This window comes from Bidens hawaiensis, unplaced genomic scaffold (assembly GCF_021521415.1).
Source record: "Bidens hawaiensis isolate Kalapana, Puna unplaced genomic scaffold, B.hawaiensis_p1.1 tig00038211_1, whole genome shotgun sequence".
NCBI classification, from domain to species: Eukaryota; Viridiplantae; Streptophyta; class Magnoliopsida; order Asterales; family Asteraceae; genus Bidens; species Bidens hawaiensis.
In genome coordinates, this window is record NW_027496716.1 from 74419 (window position 1) to 82223 (window position 7805).

Genomic DNA, 7805 nt, shown 5'->3' on the forward strand with positions numbered 1-7805 from the left:
ATAGAGCATTAAACTATACTTATACTAGTATTTGTATGCATGTTTTCAAGCATTATGCTTTGCCACAAAACGTATCCTGGCATCATGCTTTACAAACAGTATAAATTAAATTTTTAATGTGCAGTGTACATGATGTCATACTTATATTCATGTACATGTTTTTTTCAACCATCATATACTGCCATAAAACATAACATGATCAAATGTTACCACAAAACTTAAATTGTATTAAACATCATGTCTCTACAATATATCAATTGCCCAGTCAAGATGTCTCAAATGACACTTCTGCAAATGTACATGCTTTTTTCAAACGTCATACTACCACAAAATATAAGATGATCAACATTAACACAAAACATAAACCTTGTTAAACATCATGTTTCTACAGTGTCCCAAATGACCAATCAACATGTATCAAACAACACCTTTTTAATAATATCTTTTTCTGATTTACTTGCCCAATCTCTCACGTCATTTATCACCTCCTCTTTTAAAGTATTAGTATCCGAAAGAAAAGTATACACGGTGTATTTCATTATGAGATGGTATATTTACTCAGCCTTCATAAGATTCTCGGTGGTAAAATCATAGTCAACCACTTCATCAACTCTTTTATAGCATTCCATGTGCCGCATTGTAAATACACCGCAATCCGTCACATTATATTTTGTTGCCCGACCTAGTTTCAACTTCTTAGGCAGTGCTTGTCTCATGTCTGCCATCTTCGGGTCACTCATCGATTCCAGGTAATCGCAAAATATGTGTTTCTGTAATAACAAATAAATAACAATTGTTGTAACAATAAATATATTACATATATGCATTATTTAATATAATGCACGTATGTAATACTACTGAACTTTATATTTAGAGTTGCTACTTTATTACGTATATGCATTATTTAATATAGTACACGTATGTAATACTATTGAAATGATACATTTAGTATTACTACTTTATTACATATATGCATTTCTAATGCAACATATGTATGCAATATGACTGAAATTTTATATTGCATATATGCAACACACCGTGTCTGCGTAGACGTGTAATGCACCAACGATGAATATGTGTAATGAATCTATAATGCATATATCTATTATAGATGCAGCACGTATTTAATACATATATATATATATATGTAATATATTATTAATGTATATGCCAAATCAATAATTGTTGTTACTTATAAGGGGCAAACCGTTCATTGGGGGTGTAATACGTATGCACAATCAAACAAATATGAACGAGTATCATCATATCGTACATCTATTTACACAAAACACACACACAAAAACAGAGTATATTGCGCCGATTCCATGTAATACGAACGAAATCACGTGAATTGTGTACTACACATTTGCAACTGGACATGCATGCACTGGCATCAACATGTTGTTATTCGATCTAAAAAACACATAAAAACTAAAAAAACCTTCATATAACCATCATAGTTGATCATCAATATCACTAATATGTATTGGATATATGTATTTCTAACTACACAAATAGCCGTAATGTTATCAACATGTTTTTTGAGATGTGTTACATGTATGCAGTACAAAGAAATGTACCAATATACAATACCATTACAATGATCGGCAATACATATGTGTATTATAACTATGAATTGTGCACTAATATACACCATTAATGTATTGCATCTGTGTAATATTTCGGTAATAATGTAAATTAATATGCTATCATCAATATATTACACTACATATGCAAACAACTCATAATCGACACTTATAATACACTTAATCTGCAATTTATTCACAAATCGTTCGGAATTGACGTGATATGTGTCTAATCATCGCTTACAACGAGCCTAATCGACTCTATATGCACAAAGAGTTTAGGAATACACACGATATAAAACTAATCAGAGGTTGAAATATATGAAATCAAGTATTACGATTGTTTACCTGCAAGTGATCTTCTGTTTTGTGGTTGATTTTGCCGTCTAATTGCTCGAATTTTGAAAACCCTAGTTTATTGTTGATTTGGGATATGAGGGCAGAGTAAGAGATAAGGTTGGTGCAGGTAAAAGGACATTTTTTTAATTCCTAAATTACCCTCAACCATTTAAAATCACGCCCCTGTTTTTTCTCCCCTTCAACCATTTTCATCCTTTGATGAGTTAGATCTAATGGTGTTAACTGGAGTTCTCAAGTTCTCTCTTTAAGAGGAGTTCTCTCTTGATCCCACCTATATATATATATATATATAAATTATAATTTTAATATTTAAATCCAATTACTCATCTCATTTGAGCCTACTTTTATAAACACATTTTTTTGCACAACCCAAATAATAACCAATAAAAAATCCAAAAAAAAATTAATTGTTTAAATCCAACAAAGAAACCTTTTACTTAAGGCTCAAAATTTTTTCATCTTCAGCAGAATTTTTTTTTAACAATTCTCAGAGACAGCCCTAAGAATAATATAGATATAGATGGATTACTTTTGTCAAAATGTTTATAGACATAAGAGATGTTAAAATATCTTATATCCTGTTAAAACAGAAAGTTCTAATTAACGAAGTCAACGATGGTAAAAAAAATTAAGGTGTGAAGTTGTCATTTCCTAAAGTCTATAGTACTTTCTTAAAGTATTTAGTTACTAAAGTTACAGGGACTAAAGATGTTAACCTTGAAAGTGATGTTAATCATCGTTTCAATTTTGTATTCTTGTTAAACTGTTAATTCGTAACATACAATATACGTTATACCCAAGTACATGTAGGAAACCCAACATATATTTAACAGATAAGATTAATTTGTTAAAAATGATGTCGGAATTGAAGTCACTACATTCCTTGGGATGTACACAAATCACTAACGAAATGAAACATGCCACTATCTTTGTTTTTTTAATAGCGTTTGGAACCACCCCGATATCCAAGTGAGCCTACTAAGCTGGGATCTTAATCGTCCATACTGATTTTAACGCTTCAGACCAAACTCACCCAAAAACATTATAAAAAAACCATCACTGTATGAAAACCCCTAACTCACCCATGCCACTATCTAAGTATCTAACTAATCAAAATTTGTTTGTTTTAACATTTGACGTTTCTTAAAAAACCGCTGGTCAGTTTTTATGTTTTCCAGCCCAGAACAATCTCACTTGTTGTTGGGCCTCTTCGTCTCATAACTTTTGGTTATTATTATCTTTATGTTTACATGAATAATAAAAACGATATGATTCTTCAATTTATAAACTCTTAGGATCTGTTTGGTATGAAGTAATGGAATAAGTGGAGGAATGAAATGGATGAGGTAATGGAATGAAATGGATCATTACCATTCAATTGTCTTGTTTGGTTTTCATATGGGAATGAAATGATTCATCACTTTGTTAATACTATTATTAATAGTAATAATAATAAATAATAATACAAATATTAATAATAACTAGTTTTTGGATTTATGCATTGTGGTGATATTACCGAACCAAACAAAAATAATCGTAAAAACGTGATTCACGTATGCACGTTATGAAATGTTTTTAATTCACCAAAGTAAATTAATAATAATAATGTTGATAATATAATAATATTACATTGTATTATACAAATTAATAATATTAAAGATACAACGGTAATAATAATAATAATAATAATAATAATAATAATAATAATAATAATTGTTGTTGTTGTTGACATTTCCATTCCTTGAAGGAATGAAAAAAAACCTTTTACCAAGGAATGAAAATGCTTAAAGAAGGAAAGAATTTCATTCCTTAGAAATAATCAATTCCATTACTTCATGACAACCAAACATGTTTAATTTCATTCCCTTGAAATGATCTATTCCATTTCACCTTCCATTTCTTCATACCAAACACTATCTTATTTTAAAAACGATATATGTAGTATATTAGTATTAGACGGGTTAAATTATGTTCGTGGATAATAATCTTTCATTTGATCGTTTAATTTTGCTCGTGAATAAATAATATTTGGTTTCACTACTAGAAAAATAGATGTTTTGATCTACAACCGAATTGTAGGAAATTTGTTGGAAAAATTTAGTTTCTAACAGTTTTTCAACAAAAAAGTTGTTGGAAAAACACATGCTTGAAAATCGTTTTCAACCATTTTTCAACAACTTTTCTTACAAAATTGCTACAAAAATGTGGTTGTAAACTTCTTACAACTTTCCTACAAAAACTATTTTAACTTATTATTATATAATATTGTAGTAAAGTTGGAGTTTATTTTTTTTGTTGGAAATATGTTGGAACTATTTTTCGTAGGAAATTTTTGTGAAAAAATGACTTGTTTTCTAGTAGTGTTTGATCGTTTTAATTTTGTATTCTTAGTGTTAATTCGTAAAATACACAATATGCATTATAACCAACTACATATAGGAAACCCTACATAACCTCATTTAACTTTTGAAGAAAATAAAAAGATACCATAACAAATTGGACCAGCTACTCACAGTGTCACATCTCAGAATGGGCCTTGTTGAGTTCAAACATACAAGACCCATTGGCCCATCATGCAATTTACATTTTTGTAGACGATTTTTTAGATGCAATAAATTTATCTATATCGTTGGTACTTGTATAGCTAGCTACATGTAATTAGTAATTTGTTTACGTGCATACACAATTTCGCAATTCATTCCATGTGGTATAATCTACAAGAATGATAATGTGTTCCTTTTGTTAGAATTACTTTGCCTATTAGAAGTCAGGCTACTTAACAAGTGAGCTAGCTAGCATTAGGGAAGTTAAACGAGCCAGCTTAGCTTGGCTCGCTTGCCATCAAGGTGAAATTTGAGCTCAAACTTGATTCGTAGAAAGCTCAAGTTGGATTGTTTTAGATTAAAATTTAGCATTCAAACAAATTTAATATTATGGTGTGTCTCTAGTAAGTCCATGAACCATATATATTATATGTACTTGTTTAAAAAGGAAGCTGGCACCCTAGCACAGTTAGCTAGGGTGTGTGTGCTCAAACCTGGTCCGGCCATCAAGCGCGGGTTCGAGTCCTGCTATCCGTTTTTTAGCCCTGCTTGCGGTGCGCACATATGATGTATATATGTGTGAACCCTCGGGTGGGCAAAAGTGAAATTGCACTAATTTTGACGTTATTTTACTAATCTCGTGAAAATAACGTTAAAAGTGACGGACGGTTAATCAGGCATCATGTAGTGGCGTTGATAGCCGAAAGACAAGGGTACATGCACCGATCAGCCGGTGTCCCGATGATTGAGTGCTATGTGCCTTATGTCCAAGGCTTGATGCAAAACTACTATCGAGCCGGGGGTCTCACCGGAAGCAGCCTCTCTATCCTTATGGGGTAGAGGTAAGGCTGTCTACATCTTACCCTCCTCAGACCCTACTATAGCTTTGCTATTGGTGGGATATACTGAGTACGATGATGATGATGATGACGACGACTTGTTTAAAAAGGAATCGAGTTATAAGTTATAACATATAAATATTATAATTTGGGTTTAACTGAAATAATCAAGACAAGCAAGACAACGAGCAAGCTTACTTTGACACGAGCCTGGCTTGTTTACAAACTGAGCAACATGGCTCAACTTGTTTATAAATGAGCCGACTTTGTGAGAACTTCGAGTTACAAGCTTTTTGTATAAACCTAGAGTCCCTTACGACATCATCACCTTGATAAGGATCTCCAAGCTTAATTTTGTGACTCAAATGGTTAAATGACGTTTTCAGGCCTTTTTTTTGGTCATTTTTTGTCACATACACATACACATACACATACACGTGTATGTGTTCATGTGATGGATTATGTAGACTTCGGTCTACTTATTTATGGGCAGCTAGCCTGTTTACTTATTTTATGGGCAGCTCTAATTGTATCTCTATATAATGTTGTCTTGTATATGTAATATGAATTCCTCAACAACAAAGATAACCCTAGTTGTAGCTTGTTGACGTGGGTTAGATTAGATCGAACCACCTTAAATCCCCGTGTTCTTTAATTTTCATATTTGTGATCGTGTGTATACCTAACACATATGTGTATGTACACACACGGATCACATCACAACACATTTTGAATTGTGAGTACATTAGTAACCAAAATAGTCACCTTAAAATGCCTACATAAATGGTATCTATTTCTCCATCTGTCTTTTCAACTTGAACCTTATATAGTTCTTCCAACTTTTAAGCATACGGAAACATGTTTTCCAATTGAATGGTGTGCAGTACTGAATCTAAATTACACTGTACAAGATTATATATATTATTCTCTCTTTTTTGTTTCTTTAATCTTTTTTTTTTTGTTAAAGAAAAGAGAAGTATTTTTGTAATTTAAAACAAGAAAAGTGGTGAAGAATTTCAGGAATATAAGTTGGTTTAAACGCAACACATGGAATAAACAACTTTTAGGAAAAGAAATGAATAATTTGATTAGTCTCCTTTATTATTAAGGAAGGCTGTCATGTCAAAATTTGAGCAACTTTTCTGCAGTTTTAACCTTTAAAACTTTAAAGCTTTACCCTTTTCTCTTTATGGGAATTTAACTTAATCTCACTAATTTGATTAGTCTTCTTTATTAACAAGGTTGTGATGACATCCTCCCATTGATGCTCTAATAGCATCTCCTTCATGGACGGATTGGACGCTCTCTTTCTACTCCGGAAAGTTGGTGCTATCCGCCTCGGATTTCTTCTAATCCATGAATGTTTGTATTTGAAACTTTCCAAATGATTTCCTTTATGCAGGGGTCAAGCCACTATGCTGATTGGGATGATGCGTTGTAACTCTTTGTGAAAGAGTACATCCATTTTCATTTATAATTTTTGAAAATGTTAATCTTGAATTTTGAAGATAAAGATCAAACATGGTGTAGATAATTCTTGGTGAATTATTTATTAAGTATGTTATATTTAAAGTAGAGATAATTATTAGTTTTAACTAATAAGGTTTATCTAGGAGTTTATTTGTTTATTAAAATAGAGTTTGTGTTGGGCTAGGATTAGAATGAGTTTAGTATAAATAGATGGTTAGAGGTATTGTAATTTGTGTGCTTGGTCTTATAATTATTTAAAAAGAGTCGAACAAGTTTGTTCAATCTCGAGTTTGTGTGTTCGATCAAGGGCCTGATTTCCAACAATTGGTATCAGAGCTTGGCGTTGGCGGTTTTGAGAGTCGACCTTCTAGCAGTGGAGCAGCCCCTGTAACGTCGGGGGCTGGGGAGAGACATTTAGTCAACAACGGACGGTTTTGGTGGTAATCTACGGCGTGGTGTGGCTTTGTTTTTATGTTTATTTTTGTTTAATGATATGGTGGTGAATGGCAAAGTGGACACCGTTCATGATCTCAGTTTGTGAAATTAGTCGGTGAAAGCTACTTTTAATAGAGCTTCAAGTCGGTGAAAAATGCAGGTGGCATATTTTATTTTTTGTATGGAATACTAACCAATTCATATGGTGGTTCCACTGATCATGCATAAAAGGAAATTGTGTTCTGGGAAAAGCAAAAAGAAAAGGTGATTTTTATTTCATGGAAACGAACCAATACCACGGGTTGTTAGGTGTTGTAAAGCGAGAGTTTCAAACCCGGTTGTTTGATCGTGTTTTATTGTGTCGGACACTCTTTCTGGTCAAGGAAAAAAGTCGCATCGAGGAGTTCGATTTTTATGGCGGAAAAACCAACGGGCGTGTCGCGGAAGAAACGAAAGAGCGGGGAGCTAAGGAATTCGTTTGACGACTGAAAAGACGGAATAGTGGGGTGCTATTGTTTTTGTTGGTGGTTGATATTAGTGTGTGCATATCAAGGAAGAGTGTGACAGGGTGG